Genomic DNA, 18,093 nt, shown 5'->3' with positions numbered 1-18,093 from the left:
AACAAAATCCTAAATATACCTTTGAGAACGGTACTCAATTATAATAATTTGATTTACCTTCTATTGCTTCATACAATCACTGAGTATTTAAAAAAAAAAAAAACTCAAAAAGCTTTTGGACCATACTCTTCTTTTCTGAAATAACTGTTCTGTAAATAGTAAACCTATTATAGCATAGGCAGTACTATACCTTTTCCTCAGGGGGGAAAATCAGATTCACCTTTTTTCTGTCCCAATTATTTTCTTTTTTTTAATTTAATTGTAATAACACTTAACATGAGATCTTCTCTCTTAAATTCTTTCTCTACCTAATATATTCAAGTTTGAGTTAGAGCATACTTTCTACTTTAAAGTAAAATGTTACAAGCATTAAACATTGAGTCACTCATTAACATATAAGGACTGGACAAAGGTAGAAAGACATTTAAGTTTTTCCTGCACAAAGGAGGCATGTGTTATCATGGCTATCACACTCCTTCATAAAGCAACAATAGATCTCCTTCCAGAAACATCATTTTCAAAAGGAGCAGGTAAATATTATTATTTACTACACTAAGGCAACAATAACTGATTAAAGCAAATTTAGTGGAAACATTAAAATAATGGCAAGGGAAGAAAATTTATTCTGCAGCAACACTGTGTGAACTTATTGGAAATAATCAGCCGCTCAGTTTGAATTAAATGAGAGTGAATGTAGTGGGGGGGGGGCGGGGAGGAGGGTAGAGGGAGGTTGAAAGAGAAAGCCTGGCACACACTAGCTGGAATCTGCTAGTTTCCCTCTGCCCTGGCGGCTAGGAAAATCTGCAAAGATGCAAACAATCCTTGGGTGTTCAGTTAGCAGTGAGTAAATTGCTGTGGGATCTAAGGGCGGGCATACTTTAGCAGGCAATTCCTCTCTGTCTTTCATTCTGTTTGTCTGTGTTAAATTCCCCCTCTGCCCTCATCCATTCTCACATCCAGTTCCCTGCTTTGTCCATCCATCAATCCCCTCACTTTGTCAGTGCTGACTTCATCCCAGCTCTCACAGTCGTGTTGCAGCCATCCCGAGGCCGCGGGGGAGCCCCCGCCTGCCGCAGCCTCCCTGCTTCCCGATCTGCTGACAGAGGACCCAGTCAGACGCTTGTCGTTTTCTATTGCACAGGCCAGCAAAAACACTAATACTCAACCTGATTCCTATCGTCCTGCTTTTCACCTTCTCTATTGAAGAGAATGGAAGAGAGAAAGACACAAGGAAAGAGAAATGCAGGGGGAGTGGGGGCGGAAAGAAATAGGGTGGCAGGGGTTGGTGGGTAATGGAGAGAGATGTTTGCTGAATTTTCTAGAACAATTTGCACACCAGTCAGGTGGAGGCTCAATCCAGCTTCCAGTACCACACATCAATAGAAATCACAGGGAGAAAATGTAGCACTAATTAAGGGTTGATAAGCTGTAGTCAAGTGCAGTTTAGGAGAATAAAAACCCAGCAGACTACCCAGGCCTGTGTAAGCCCAACCCTACACCGCACTTTCATCGCCAGCTTAGGGAGGGAAATTTTGCAGCGTTTTTTTAGTTTTACCTTCAAAATCAAAGAGATAGGCTGGGAGAAAAATATATTAGATGATTGTTCTTATTCAAAAGATCATTTGCAAAACATTTCGAAGGGGGGGGGGTGCTTACTGAAGAGGAAAATAGTTACCTAGCAACAAAACTATTTTAAAACATTCTTCAGTGTACTTGCCCAATTGTGTGCTCTTAATTCAAAGATGTAGAATTCTGAGCACCTGCCGAATTATTAGAATACTTTCCCCTGAATTCTCAACTCCTCTTTTTTCCCCCCAGAAAGAGGGCAAACTTCACAATAAGCCATAATCGGAATGAGAAAAACTTTTCAATGTTACACATTTCTTTAAATTTTACTCTTAGAGTGGAAGGCAGAATTTCACTTGAAATATGAGCAATTAAATTAGTAAAACTATTTATACAACGGTGCTTAAAATGACTTTAAAATAAAGGAGCTCAGTGGGGTAGGTTTTTCTGTAATTACTGGTAATTGCAACTAGCGTTTTGAAGGTCTTACTACCTACAAGGCATTTTCATATACGTTATCCTCATCACCAAACCACTCTCCAGGGATTGGTCCTGCTTTTTGGAATGTAGAAAGCAGAAACCCAGCCATTCAACAACTTTCCCCAAATCATAATCATTCCCCACTGCCAAGTAAGGACCATCAGGATTCAAAAATGGCTGTTAGAATTCCAACTCTTTGTCCAAGAGATGGGCACATCCAGTTACCTAGCCCCAAAGCTTCTTTGTAATTAAAGAAAACCTGAAAGATCCTCTGGGATAAAAATGACTTAACCTGTTTCTCTATCCAAAGCATGACCACAAAATATTGAGAGGGGTGTTGTAGTACAGCACCCCCAATTCTTTTTTAAATTTTTTTTTCAACGTTTTTATTTATTTATGGGACAGACAGAGACAGAGCATGAATGGGGGAGGGGCAGAGAGAGAGGGAGACACAGAATCGGAAACAGGCTCCAGGCTCCGAGCCACCAGCCCAGAGCCCGACGCGGGGCTCGAACTCACGGACCGCGAGATCGTGACCTGGCTGAAGTCGGACGCTTAACCGACTGCGCCACCCGGTCGCCCCAGCACCTCCAATTCTTATTCAGGGAGATTATTTGGTTTTGTATTGAATGCAACAAACAACTTGTGCAAACAAACCAAGAGAAGTTTCCAGAAGGCCACTAGTGATTCGGGAATAAATGTGTTGCCTTTCAAGGCACAGACGCTGAAGAGCTAAGTACTCGCTTGGATGATTAAGTTTTGGCGTGTGTTAGGAAATGAGTAGCAGCATCCTGTGGCCACCACACCTCATACCAAGAAGGATTTGGGAAGCAAATGGCAAATTATTCACCAGGGCTGTACAAGCACAGAATGCAGAGAAAAGAGGACTGGAAAGCCAGCAAGGCCTCCCTGGTTTCCAGTCTCAACTCAACACTACTGTCACACATCTAATCCAGAACCTTCACCCACAGCTAGTTCCTCATTCCTTTTGTTTTCTCAAACCCACATGCCCAGATGGGCTTTGGCTGTGACACAAGAGGCCAGGGGAAGGGGAGAAGAAAAGGCAGCGGCACAAAGTCTCCTCTGCGTTGCTACTATACACATCAGACATCTCTAATTAGACAGCAACAAAATTTTATTAATAGGATGGACATTATAGAATGAGCTTGTTATAAATGGGCCCTGTCAGGGCCTTATTCAGCTACCAAATGAGTATTCTCAGTTCAGTGCTCTCATCTGAGGCATCACGCCTAGTGCTGGATAACAAATGATTGCTATTAACCGTATTGTTAGTAATGATGGCTGAAAACAAACAAAAACCCATAAATAACAGTCTACAGAAAAATTAACCCATAAACTTGATAGATATCCAGCTGAGAAATAATAAATGACACTTTGGGGCCTGCTGGGAGAAGCTAGTGGTTTTTGTTTTCCTCTCTGTCATTAACACATTTTCTGTGCTAAAAATTAGATTCTGATATATAATTATCAACGCTCCCAGATATTAATTCTGCTATTGCTCCCTCGGTTTCTCTTCTGGCTGGGCTATAATGTTATTCACAGATTACTCTGAGAAAACACATCAAACACTTAACAGAACAGGTCAAAGTGACAAGCGGCTTCTGCTGACAACATCAACCTGCACCGTCTTTTTAACCAGGGACACAAAACAAATTTCTCATATTAATTAACTAGGGTTTCCTTCCAGCCACAACAGGCCTGTACAATGTGATGTGAGCTAAGCAAAGTCCCCACTTCTCTAATGAAGGCGGCCAAGGGAAGCGAGGAGTGACAAAATTATCTTGCATTTATGGCATTCAAATCCACATTCATTAATGTCTTTTAGGGAGGAGACAGGGTTCAAAACAACTTTCCAACAGCAGAGCATCTCTCACCTTGAGCCCCTTGCTCTCACAGGGGCAAGCACAAGGACACGTAAATGAGCACGTAAGCAAGAGACCTTCCCCTAAAGGGGCCAGAATTTCAGCCACGGTATGCGAACTAGCACTGTCACTGAAAAGGACGTCAACTTCCCAAATGCCATGACTTCCACACAATTAATTCACCTTGACCAGAATATGATCTCACCTATCAGTGGCTCGTATGTGCCAGGAACTACCAAATGAAGTGAAATTCACCAGGCTCCTCCATAGACTGGCCCATATCCTGTCAACAGACAACACACCTCAACACACACACACACACACACACACACACACACACACACACACACACATCATTCTCATGCACATATGTCAAGTCCTTATCACCAGTATGGGCATTACAATGCCATCTATTCTATGAATTTCTTCTGTTGTCTCTCTGACAATTTAATTTCAGGGAAAATAACTGGGGTGGCAGGGGGGGAGGGAGGGAATTTATTTTAAATAAAAAATATGAAGCTACCCAAGCTAGAGAATATATATATAATTGTTCCGTTTGGTTAAAATTAAGATGATGAAATTTGGTAAGACTAAAATGAGGTGGGGGGTGGGGCTCATGAAAATAGGTCAGTACAAGTAAGTGAATAAATCAGCAGGTATACCCTCCATTTCCCAAGCCTATCCTCCTATTGTGGGGGGGGGGGGGGGGGGAGAAGAGGCCGCAACTTCCTAGTCCTAAACAAATGCCTTCAAACACAAGCTCTTTTATCAGTTGGGAAACAAAACATCATAACGGGAAAATTGTTTAAAATTAGGCAATATGGCTGAGTCTCGAAAACGCAGAAGCAAAAACCAAGGGAGAGCAAGGATTAATGCAAGCAGCAGAGAAGAGAACATAGGTAAAAATCAAGAGAACTGAAGCTGCCATGTGAAAAGCTGGGGGTGAGGCGTTTTAACCCGCAAGTTAGAAAACCTTGGCAGTCCCCAGCAGTGGTGGGATGTTCCTTCTTCCTTTCAAGCTCCATCAAGGAACCTGGGCTGGCCACGATCTAAATACTATTTTTGAGATGGGATTTTTTAAAAATAAGCAAACGATCTCCCGTCTCCCATACCTTGTTGTTAACCCCCGCACCTCATCCCTCTGATCATGCTGCCTTGATGATAAGAGCCTACACTGCAAATCCCTCACCCTCCATGCACTCCATTTTCTCAGTATCTGGCATTGCGATATTAAATAACTATAAAACTAGAAAGCCAAAATAACTAAATCACCTGGCAGCCAATTTCTGAGAGTTAAACCACAAACCCGGAAAATGGTGGAGTGTGTTGAAATAATGTAAAGGAAACCCATAAATTCAAACTTTATGTTCTGTAAAGAACAAATATGAAAAAGGCATCAAAATAATGAAAGATTGTTTATGTATTCTGGCATGAAATGGGAATGTGTTATGAGAGAGAGAGCAGTGGTGGAGACAGATCGACGAAGCTGACAGTGTGGTATTCATCCTGCACGGTGGAGCAGACGCCCCGCTAGTGGCAGTAGACAGCGCAATAAATCAAGGGCTCTCGAAGCTGTACCTACAGCTTATTACATCCAAGATGACAAATAAATAATAATCCCTGTCAGAGCGGCCCTTTGCTCAAGGATTGAGCCTGAAACCTTTGGCTCATCACTTCTCATCTTAAGTGAAAACACTAGAACTAGGGAATTGGAGGCCACGGTTTGCTAAGCTCATGAAACACAAAACAAGCAGGACCCGGGAACTAGGACTGAACAAGAAAGGTCAAGAAGGAAGGAAGGATAAACATTTAAATAATCCTGACCGAGAGGGGGGAAAGCAGCAAGAGTGAATGTGGGTTAACATGTCCTAATCATCAGGGGGTGAAAAAACACCCAACACCGATTCCTTGTCCCCACCCCTAACAGGAAGAAATTCTAGGCTTCATTTGAAACGTAGTACCAGCAGCAAAGAGGCAGGGTCCTAGAGGCTCCAGGCTACAAACACCAGTGGCCAACACCCTCCCAACTTCTCACCACCCCATTTGCCCTCCTGCCTTACTTAAAAGCGAACCAAGAGGTAGAAAACCATCCACCCCATGTAATAATCCCAGCTTCCTCACAGCATCAAAGGAGAGGCGACTGCTGTCCAGGGCCAAGGCAAGAGGAAGACTGAATCACACAGCCATTCCTGCTTCCCAGCCTGCTGGCTTGGTCACCTCCTCTCCTGTCCATCACTCACTGGCTCCGCAGTGCAGGGCGGCCAGAACCCTGCCACCAAATCTGCCAGGTATCCATAGGTATTATGACTTTGAACTTGTCTCTTTGAGCATTCCTGTTTTCCTACTCTTCCTGACTGGGTAGCTGGAAGGCTTTCTCTGAGAGACCTGAACAGTTCTTTCAGACCATCCCTCTGTCTGGGTGGGCTCTACACCTACAGTTCCCAAAATGGCTTTTCTAAGCAAGGCCATGTCTTCTCCCTGACACATCCCCATTCCTTCACTGTCTTCAGGAAAGCACAGAGGGAGCACAGTAAAATCTGATAGGGCAAAAAGGGTTTGGGCTCCGGCTTCCCCAGAACCACACCACCGCCCCCACCCCCCACCCCCACCACCGACACACACATACACACTCCATCTTAACCCCTGAATATGCTGCCAGCTCCATTTAGCCAATACACCTCTGGGCATTAAAACAAAATCATGTTTTGTCACTTGAGAGAAGGGCACAAACATGGCTCTGCCAAAGGGTATAGGAATCGTTACAAAAATGTAGGTCCCAATGGCTAAAATAAATTTCTGAGATTACAAAGGGAAAAGGACCACCATTTTATGTTCATCTTAGAGGACAGTGTGGTGCCACTAATGCTTCACCTACCCACCCTTCTTTAAGACAAAGACTACATGGCAGAGTGGAGCAAGCACCAGCTTTGGTCAGGTGGACTTGAGTTCAAATTCTAACTCTGCACAAGTTGGAAGACCTCAGGCAGATCACTGGACCTTGCTGAGTTTCAGTTTCCTCATCTGGGGGGGGGGGGGGGAGCTACTGCTACTAATATTCAACCCACAGGATTGCTTTGAGATTCAATGAGATCAGCATGCTTGATAGTGCCCAACATATTCTGGATGCCCAACAGATGTCAGTCCTTATCCCAGTCTGACTTTTCCTAATTTTCTGCCATCTACTACAGCAGAATTTTGAATATGGTGTTATCTACATGACTTTAGATCCTTTTCAAAATATCCAAAATTCTCTACAGAAACACAAGCTTCTTATAAAAATAATTTTAATCTAAAGCATATACATAGCAAAGAACTTGGACAAAATTTATCTAAGGTTTTTAAGAGATTTGGGGCTAAAAGTAGGTAGGTGATGCAATAAAGTACAATCACTTCAACCCAATAAGGACTCTATTCCTAAGAAAATAAACAAAATTACCAAAAATTCATATGCACAAAGACATACATTATACTGTTATTATGGCAAAAAAAAAATATATGAGGACAAACTAATCAGCCCATAGTAAGATTTAACAATGTTTAAAATTATTTTTTAAGTTATGGAATGTTTATTTGATGAAATAATATACAGTCATCAAAAATGATGATCATAAGACAACAAAGCAAGGTGCCTGGGTCCTCAGTTGGTTAAGCATCCCACTTTGGTTCAGGTCATGATCTCACGGTTTGTGAGTTCAAGCGCCACCTCAGGCTCTGTGCTGACAGCTTTGAACCTAGAGCCTGCTTCAAATTCTGTGTCTCTTTTCCTCTCTGCCCCTCCCCTGCTCACATCTTTGTCTCAAAAATAAACATTAAAAAAAAAATTTAAGACCACAAAGCAACATGGCAAAATGCATATTATTTAATGTAACATGAAAAAAGCCAAACATAAAACTGACACTTCACTCTCATTTCAACTATGCTATTTTATGCCTCTGGAAGTAGACAATATAGCACACATAATAACAGTTGGGCTGATGGGGCAGAAGTAGACCATTGTTTTTACTCTTCCATTTTTTTTTCAAATTTTTCATGATTATGTTTGATAACACTTTTTAAATTTTAAAACAATTTTAGGGGCACCTGGGTGGCTCAGTTACACGTCCAACTCTTAGTTTCGGCTCAGATCTCAGAGTGGGATCGAGCTCTGCATCAGGCTCCACACTATCAGCTTGGGGATTCCTGCTTGGGATTCTCTCTCCGCCCCCCTCTCTCTCTCAAAATAAATAATCATTTTTAAAAACTCAAAAGTCAAGAAGTTAAATGAATTAAAAATTGGAAATCTGGGAACAAAACCTATAGCCACCAAGATTTTTTAGGCTCCCACTGCTTCCTGTCATCCAAGATACCCCTGTGGGGACCTCTAGTGAGCTGGCGGGCAAAGATGGAACCAAAGTCTTTTTGAAACGTTGCCCTCCTGGGCCAACTTGCCCATGTGCCTTTTCCAGCTATCCCCTCACATGGTGCAACCTGCTCTTCCAGCCATTACTTTAGCATCACACATGCATACTTTCAGCCTCATTGGTGGAGTCATTCAGCCACTCCCTTTCAATAAAAAAACTTCAGTCTTCAAAGTTTGAAGCCCCTTGTAAGATTTTACTTGCTACCATCCATTGAATGTCCCAAAGAACCATTTCAAAAGCGAGCTGTTGACAACAGCTGGAAATCAGACAAGGAGGTGAAATGAAAAAAATCAAGAAAAAGCTGTCCTCTAACTATCCCAATCCCTGAACCCCTTTCCTTGGCCAGCATACAATTTCTGGTCCTTGGATCTCCCTCCTTTCTGTTTCTTACTCTCTGGACTAAGTGGGGGCAACTCTCAAGTTGGAGATTAATACCCTAACTTTCCATAAACATTCCAACTCAGACAACTTGCTGATACTTTGTAGATTGGGACTTTGTTATCAGAATACAGCTGGAGACCCTGACCTTTCATGAAAACAAGGAAACAAGAAAATAACACTGGGGGTCTTGTTCTGTGTTAAGTCCTTCAATAGACAGCTTAACTCAGCAGCAACAAATTCATGAGATGACTGGACTTTTCACAGCAACTCTCCTTCTGTCATCTAGGTAAAGACATTCTCTTTAGGCTGCATATCTATGTAGTCTAGGTACAGAAACACTTTACTTGTGGCAGTTTGAATTTCAGGTCCTAATTTATTCTCCATGTATTCACCTCCCTTTCTTCTTCACTGCTCCCTTGAAAACACACCAAGTCCAATCAACCAGTTTAGTTTACAGTTCCTTAGCTTTCTGAGTTAAAGATAAGGAACCTGTTCATGGAAGGAAGTTCCTGTCAGGGCCGAGAACCAGCACTCAGGCTGCTGGTCTTTCCACCACACCATGCTGGTCCTGATTACTTGGTGTCCATACAGCAGAAAAGTTAACACCCTCCCAATATCTTGTAGGAAAGTGTGAAATGCAGTCCTAGACGACCTACATGAGACAAAGATTCTCTCCTGAAAAAAACTATCACTATCTCCCTGAATTGACGCTCATCCCATGGTCAACAAATGGTGACCACGAACCTCTGGGGATAGGGGGAGGGCAATACTGCATGATACCAAATTCTTAAAGCATGCCATGGTCCAAGATTAATTTTTTTAAACATGTAATTTGAAATATGTTTGGGTTCAATGGTTTAAAATGAGTTAACTTAACAAAAGACAAGTAAATAATGTAATCATTTCATACAATATTATTGTCTAAAGGTTTTTAAACATAAACATGGCAATTCTGCTAATACATATTACATACATTTGCAACAATACAAGGAAGCTGAAAGGTGGTTATTGTTGAGCTGAAAAAGTCCCAGAATCCCACTAAGAAAATAATGTGAGACAATAATGCATATTTCAGGTACACACTATAACTGACTTAAATTATTATGGATGTACTTCATACTTAATTACCTTTCTAAAATATGTCGGGGTATTTTGTCATAAACTCTACAGAGTCTGCTGTACCTCTACTAAACACTGCTCTGAAATGCAAACCCTTCGCTAATGTTTTTATTTGAATAACTTATTACCCAATATAGCAAGCATCAACACATTTTATAGAACCAGAACTTGGCTCTCTGAAATTCCTCCTACCCTAATGCCAGTCACTGTTGGGAGCATTTAGTTATAAATTGTCTTTCAATAAAAGTAAAAGCTCCCAAAACAACAAAATGAAAAGACACAGCAGCTTAAATCAAGGGAAGTCAATTTCCACATGCCGATCCTAAATATTTCATGGCCCTATTTTATTCTGACATTTGTAGATGACTAAAGTGTTACAAAGGAAATAAAATGCTGATTAAAGAGTTCACTGTCATAAAGGTTACTGAATTGTAAATGGCCCTTTCCATCTTCCTGTTAATAGGTACCCAGCTGTAAACATCATGAAGGATGTGACGGGAGGGCGGCTTCCCTCCTTTAGGAGCTGTATATACATTAATCACTGAATCACCAAGCCATGCTTAATTGCAAGCTGTATATCACACAAATCCATGGTAAGTAGAAGGAAACTCATTATTGCTGCTTCATAACTACTGGGTACTTCTCATTTTAACCTCCTCACACCTGGGACACTTTGTTGCTCTATAACAGGAATGCAGAAAAGGTATTACACCACTAATTACAGCCCACACCAGCACCCCCACCTGAGCTGCCTGAAAGAAAAACTGAACTGTCTCAGATCTGCAGCCATCCCAAGCTTCTGCCTCATTGCCACTAAGTGAGTTCTTATATGTGGCTTCCTGTAACCGCCCCCCTTCCCTTCCTGGGGACAACATGTTGAAATCCATTACTCCTTGAGAGTTTACAGAACTGTTTAAATGATAAAGAAAAAAAACCTGCAGTATATTTTGCTTTGACAAAATTATTGATTTAAATCCCATACAATAGCACAATACTATTTAAAGGTCAACCCAAGAAAAATGAGTTTACACCCGAACAGAGCTGAGCTTATCTGTCATGAAAGTGTAATGATGTGTTTATTCCCTCACTAGGGTGTATATATTTTTCAGGAAGATATAACAGTCTACTTGCAGGTGAAATCTGCTCTTAAATGGGAATTTCAGGAGATATTTACATTTCAGATGGTGGAGCTGATATCCAAAGCCCTGAGACCCATTTCTGTACTTACTAGTCAGGTGAGTATTTATTTTCATTGCCTAAAAATTATTCTTCTCACTCCCAGGTCAAAAACGAGACATACACTTGAAAACTATAACCACAACTCATAGGGGAATCTTTCAAGAAGGCTAAGGTTGCAAACAGAATGCAAAGGTTGCCATGATAACAGTCTCTTCTTATGTTTTGGTTTCTCTCTCATATTTCAAAAACATAGCAATAAAATGTTCTAAGTTCATTATGTCTGCAAATATTTGTTATTAATGAGTCTGTATATTTGTCTTTTTTATTTTTCAAAATACCAATTGATATATAATCTACCCCATTACTACCACCATCACCCATCCTCAGTTGACCTCTAAAGGAATTCAGACGCGGACCTCACTGGAATGGGGTAAAGGGGATGAGGCTTGATACTCTGCAACCAGGTCACAGCCCCTAAAGCAAACCTGGTCTATGGCCTCTCCATTGAACTCAGTTCAACCAACATTTATTGGGTGCCAGGTAATCTGCTGGTTGTGACAATACAAAACACATTACCTTCTCTCCTTCTCTCTTGAAAAGCTTCAGTCATTAATCTGGCAGATGGACTGAGCACCCATTATTTGTGCCTGGTACTGTGCAGTGACTTCTCAGGGACAAGAAGTCTTACAGGGCCCACAGACACTGAATACACAAATACAAGTGGAAGAAATTTCTGTGGACATCCAGGATGCTAGGGGAGCAATATACACCAAGGGAAGCCAAACCAGTCAACATGGTTCAAGGAGGGGCTTCCTTATTTGACAAGAGACTTGAAGGATGCAAAGGCATCAGCTAGATGAAAATGAACAGGGTAGATCAAAGGAGTAGCAAGGGCCTGGGCAAGGACCCCAACACAAAACAGAATCTTCCACAGAAAAAAGAGTTGCATATGATATGTGATCTGGCTGAGGTTAGGAGTCACAAGAAACTCTTGCAAACAGTAAGAGTTCTGAACCTAAGAGGAGCCACTAGAAGATGCCCAGTTGGAGAGTGCCATGACCTGGGGCAATATGGAAACCAGATTAGAGGTAAGTAAAAGTTACTGTTGCAATTCCCCTCTAGGAGGCTACTGGAGCAGTGGGGTCAAGAACAATAGGGGTCAATGTCAGTGACCCAAAGAACAGCAAAGAAACTATCCTACTACTCCATCACCACCAGTGCATAAGAAGTACATTTTTAAAGACTAGCCTTTAGTTTTGTGTTGTAAAGACTGAGCCAATTAGGCTCATGATTCAGCTCATTGAGTCTGTTCCCCCTTTTCACAGGTGCAATCCAGTTTGTCTAGGGATTATAACAGTTCTGAAATTCTTATTATCTGCCTTCAGCACCCACCAGCTCACTGGCTATTTTCATTATTAGCTCTATCAAAACATGACCTGGAAGACAGATAACTTCCAAATCCAGTTAGGATATTGCTAACACTTGGAGTGACGTTGTTTTTGTGTCTTTGGTCAGAAACAAGAGCAAAGCGATTAACTAAAACCACATCTGAATGCTGTCAACATTTTATTTATCCAGACATCAACTTGTTCCCAACCATCATAGGCGTTGGCACTTTGGTGGTCTAAAACTCAGTGAGTGTATGAATTTTATTTCTCTTCCAACACTGCTTACAGGAAAGAGGGGCTGGTGTTCAATAACCTTCTATTGTTGGCAGATCCTCAAAGCCTCTCACATTCAGACAAAATCCTAAAGCTTCCTGCCTTGTTGGGTGAGCTGCAGGAAGGCTGAGTCCATCCCACCATAACGAACCCCAAAACCGCTGACCACCCACTACCACCACCCACTACCAGTCAACAAAGTCACACTCAGGGCAGGAATCTCCTCCTGCCTTCTCAAGTAATCCGTGGAATTACACTTCCCATTCCTCCTCATCCCATCCCAGCGCTGAGATAGATGAGTCAACCCTACATGTTCACCACAAAGTGTTGCTTGTCCTTTCATGAAATTGTAAAACAGATGCTACAACAAGCATACTTCACAAGATGGCAAAGTAGGAAGATCACCTACTTTGGAATCAAGCACACCTGGGCCCAGAGCTAAGCCACATCATCAGGGATGCTTTCCTGGGTCTACTGCTTAGGGATCCTCCATTACTTCATCATCCATCCATCCATCCATCCATCCACTAAATAGTTACTGGATGCCTACCATGTTCCAAGAGTTTTCACATTTATCTTGTTTAATCATGACAATAATCCCTTAGAGCAAGTTGTCCAAAATTTTTTTAACATGCACCCCAACATATGTTGATTTATTTATAAATTATGCACACTATATCTTACCAATGTATTCATAAAGCATATTAAATAGGCATTTTAAGGATAGGAAAAAATAAGAGTATTTTAAATGCAATTTTATTCATTAATGATGTCAAATCTTCTTTGAGTTTACCAAAAAACAGATACTGTATTTTACATAATTAATCTTTTCATTACTGAGATGTTATATATTTATACCTATTTTTTTAAATGAGGGCTTAGCACTTTGTAAGAGGCCAATTTAAAAGTTTAGTTTTTAATTTAATTTTAAAGTATCTGTATGGTATCTTGTGGCTACTGTAACAAATTAACACAAACTTGGTGGCATTAAAAAAAAAAACATGCAAAAATTTATTTCCTCACAGTTCTAGTTACCCAGAAGTACCAGTGGGCCAACATCAAGATGTAAGTGGGACCACACTCCCCTCAGAGGCTTCAGGAGAGAATCTGTTCCTTACCTCTTCAAGCCTCTGAAGTTTGGTGGAATCCCTTGGCTTTTGACCATACCACTCCCATCTCGGCCTCTCTGGGCACCATTGCTTTTTCCTCTTATGTCTATGTCTGGTCTTCCTCTGCCTCTGTTATAAATATTATAAGGTATTAAATACCTTATACAATATAATCTCAATTATATTTGGGGTTATATTTAGGACCTCCTAAAATAACCCAGGATAATCTCATCTCAAAATCCTTTATTTAATTACATTTGCAAAGATTCTTTTTCCATGGAAGGTAACATTCATAGGTTCCAGGGATTAGAATATGATTCTTAGACAGGACCATTATTCAGTACAACAGTACATATGAAAGAAACTGATCACTGAGCTCATTAAATCATGAAAATCTTTTTCAATCTCATGAACCAGTCACACTCAGATTGTTGTTTAAATTCAGCGGGTAAATTTCCGCATTCCTTGATGTCAATTACCCAAAATGTGTAGCAATTTTCTATTTTTCACCAATGAATTCAAAACCCACTAAAATTCTTCTTCTTGGGAAGACTTACATAGTTAGAAAATTCATTTTCCATTTTTTTCATGTGCAGAGATAAGCAATTTTATAGATAATACACCTAGACACAGTTTACAGCAAAGAGCTCACAGGATGATGGAAATCAGTCCAAAAATGTTTTCAAATGTCCTCTCCATAGCATGAGTTTCTTTCATTAAGCATTTCTTAACTGCATTTTTTGCCAGACATATCTGTTAGGATTTATATTTTTGCCAGGCATTAGGAACGAAAAAAATTAAGAAAGCTTTAGTTTTCCTGAGAGAAAAATGGAAAACTCATATTTATAATTAAACAAAACAAAAAAACACTTTCAAGTTCTTTCTCATGATATAGTCAAGGAATCTCTGTTGGAACAAAAGATTTTTGTACTCAATCCCCAACTTATCATCAAGTATAATGTAAAGGTTCTGTTATTCAAAGATTCAGAGTCTAATAAAATTTTCAAAATGCTTAAGACAAAAAAAAGAGGGGAAGATATCACTAAGAACTTCTCTTCAAAGAGAATACCCAGGTGGTCTCTGTAACAGCCATTCACTGTGTATGGCGGGTGCACAAGTGGGAGACACCTGCACCAAGTGAGAGCTCCAGTTCAGTCTAAGAATTAAACATTGACCCAGCTTATGTATTTCTCATTTTTAGGTTATAAAAATTAGGAACAAAATTCTAACACTCTCTTCCAGCATGCCAGTGGCTCTTATGAAATACTCTGGGCACAAGTTCCTTTCTCTAAAAACTGCTCTGAGTTACGGGTGAGTGTTCTTATTATACCGATGGGAAAAGAAGCTGAGAAAGGCTGAGGGGGTTGCCTAAAACAGCACAGGCAAGAGGAATCAGAGCCAGTGCCTGATCAGATCTTCTGATTCTTTGTCTGGTTTCTATTCCACTGCGCTGTAACTCCTCTCCTCAAGAATAGAGTGGGGAAAGGTGATGAAGATAGCCAGAAGGGTGGTTCAAACACCAGTGCTGAAACCAAGCTGTCTGGATTTGACCTTGACTTCATGACCATGACTTCATCCTAGCTATCTGGCTATATTAGACTCTACACCTCAGTTTTCTTATTTTCAAAATGAGGATAATAAAAGTATCTGTTCCAGAGGGTGATGGTGAGGAGGAAAATAATTCATATCTCAGATGTTAGCCACACAATACCTATTTTGTAAGGCTGTTCTAAAAGCAAGTGACAAATACATACACCTATGCAGATATATGGGGACACACACACACACACACACACACACACACACACACACACACTATACAGAAAGAGAGAAAGGGTCAGAGGAGGTACTCACATGTACCTGGCATAAAACCATATAACTGATACTTAATGAAGATTAGCTTTTTCTTGAGCTTTTGTTAATTTTGAATGAACTATGAGGGTTACACAAAAGTCATAAAGCAGATAAGAGTCCTCTGTATGGGCAAGAAAGCATCTCTCTGATATAGTCACACCACCCTCTCCCTCATCTCCCAAAGACATTTGCCGTTTACGAATCCAAGGCTGGGGAGGCTGGGGAGGCTGGGGTGCCTGGGTGGCTCAGTTGGTTAAGCGTCCAACTCTTGATTTTGGCTCAGGTCATGATCTCACGGTTTGTAAGCCTGCTTGGGATTCTCTCCCTCCCTTTCTCTCTGCCACTCCCCCCTTAACATGCACATGCACTTTCTCAAAATAAACAAACATTAAAAATAATAGTCCAAGGCCAAAACCTCAGGCTGATAATGCTTATATCCATAATCTGGGCCATACAAAAGCAACTAATTCTCTCCAGGTTGGAAGGTCCAACCTGGGTCTGCAGTGAAAATCATTTGAAAAGTATGATCGCTTATCTGTTAACAATAGCTAGTATTGTAGGGTTTTCTGTTTCCATCTAAAAATTTTGAGTCTACCTATCTGGCTTCAATGTCCAAAGCAGTAGTTAAAAATTAAATAAAAATAAACCAGGAGAAATGTCAACCAAAACTCTGTCTTCTGACTCTGCTGAGTCACAACCAAAGAGAACAGGCCACTGTCCAGACCCAATCACCATCTCCCTCACATCCTCAAAGTAAGCAGGATATATGTAAATCAATAAACATTTCATCTTGTGGAGTTCCTCTTGGTCTGACCTCCTTGTAGTGACTCTACTGAACATCCCATCATTGTCTCAATACTACCTTACGCACCCTGTGTCTTATTTCTGGAATTTGATAAAAGCATTCAAATTCTAGTACTTGAAATAAAAATCAAGTGAGGGTTACCTTGGTGGCTCAGTCAGTTGGGCATCCAACTTCAGCTCAGATCAAGAATGATCTCACAGTTCATGACTTCAAGCCCCACATCAGGGCTCATTGCTGTCAGCCTGTCTGCGCAGAGCCCACTTTGAATCCTCTGTCCCCCTCTCTCTCTGCCCCTCTCCTACTCACCTCTCTCTCAAAAAAAATAAATTTAAAACTTTAAAAAAAGAAAGACTCAAGTGAACCTATAGCCTCATAACCAAACATCACCCACAGGAAAATATGATGGTGACTATGGAGTCTGGAAAGGGGAAGCCAAGAAGCTAAGCAGATCCAGAAGACTTGGACAAACTAAAAGCTGTCAGACTAACAACAGGGCTAAACACAGGTTTAGCAGCAATATGCAGAAGAAACTCAAAGTTCCCAAGTTTACCAGGCGAGAAAGACAGAATGAAGAAATTACATTGACTTCAAGTCAGGAAACTTGAGTTTGCATCCCTATTTTGCTCCTCTCTCCAATGCTGTATTCTTGGGGAAATTACCCTCCGGACCTCTCTATGTCCTCCTCTGTAAACGTGAGAGAGTTCATCCAGGTCACTTTTTAGAGACTTTAAGCTCAATTATTCTAGACCTCTTCTGTCATCACCAATCTGTGTACTGTTAAGCCAATAATGCATTTCTTATGTTCAGAGAAGTTTTTATTAACTATCTGTTGTGCATAACAAATCTGTTATTAGAGCTGTTTTCCAAGTATGACTAGTCTACCCTCTTTGGATTCCAAGGTAAGAATGGAGCTTTGTCATCAATTCTGCCAATGAGCTGTGGTATATTTACTTGCCAACGCAAAACCCTTCAGAACACTTTCCCTTTGGCTCAGTGTCCAGTGATATTCAAGATGTCAACTGCTCTGCCATCTTAAGTCCCTGTGTGACGAAAATGATCAGATTCTTTCTGCCAACCTACCATGTACAGGAAGCATAGCAAGAAATATATCCTTATTGTTTTACATCTTTGAGATTCTGGAGTTAGTTGTTACTGCAGCCTAACTTAGCCAGACCAAACTGACACAAGCAGCAGTCTGAAATTAAAATTACTATTATTGTTATTCCCCTATTATTCTTGTAATTATGACCTATAATAAAAAATGTTTTGGGGGTGCCTGGGTGGCTCAGTTGGTTAAACGTCTGACTCTTTGTTTTGGCTCAGGACATGATCTTGTGGTTCCTGAGACAGAGCCCCACATTGGACTTTGTGCTAATGGTGTAGAACCTGCTTGGGATTCTCTCTTTCCCTCTATCTTTTCTTCCCTGGCTCATCCTCTCCCTCTCCCTCCCTCCCTCCCTATTTCCCTCTCAACGATAAACTTTTAAAAGAAATGTTTTTATAATTTTTTTTTATTTCTCACGGTAAAGCAGGTATCATATACCTGAAGTTAATGACTCACTTGCCAAGGTAGATGTCTATTACTCCAACTTCTCAAGGGGTCTCCCGCAAAGAACGATGACCACCTCCAGTAGGAGTAAAGGTGGGAACACAGCA

General features: G+C 40.9%; 1 protein-coding gene and 1 long non-coding RNA gene across 10 annotated transcripts in view; one reads left to right on the top strand and one right to left on the bottom strand.

The window, feature by feature from the left end:
• LRMDA (leucine rich melanocyte differentiation associated) overlaps nucleotides 1-18,093 on the bottom strand; it is a 1,048,113-nt gene that overhangs the window by 771,151 nt on the left and 258,869 nt on the right. The window lies entirely within an intron of this gene.
• LOC147575996 (uncharacterized) lies at nucleotides 442-16,929 on the top strand. 3 transcript variants are annotated; one of them, XR_015241650.1, is made up of 5 exons: nucleotides 442-530; nucleotides 10,293-10,422; nucleotides 10,520-10,646; nucleotides 11,011-11,064; nucleotides 16,831-16,929. It is a non-coding gene; the product is annotated as an uncharacterized LOC147575996 (long non-coding RNA). The 3 variants fall into 3 exon arrangements; XR_015241651.1 differs by lacking the exons at nucleotides 11,011-11,064; nucleotides 16,831-16,929 and adding an exon at nucleotides 11,112-11,295; XR_015241649.1 differs by lacking the exon at nucleotides 16,831-16,929 and having other exon boundaries at nucleotides 11,011-11,295.

Source organism: Puma concolor, chromosome D2 (genome assembly GCF_028749965.1).
Source record: "Puma concolor isolate L17-30 chromosome D2, mPumCon1.1.hap2, whole genome shotgun sequence".
In the NCBI taxonomy this organism is placed as follows: Eukaryota; Metazoa; Chordata; class Mammalia; order Carnivora; family Felidae; genus Puma; species Puma concolor.
The sequence above is the reverse complement of the archived record's forward strand: the minus strand, read 5'-3'. Positions and strand labels throughout refer to the sequence as shown.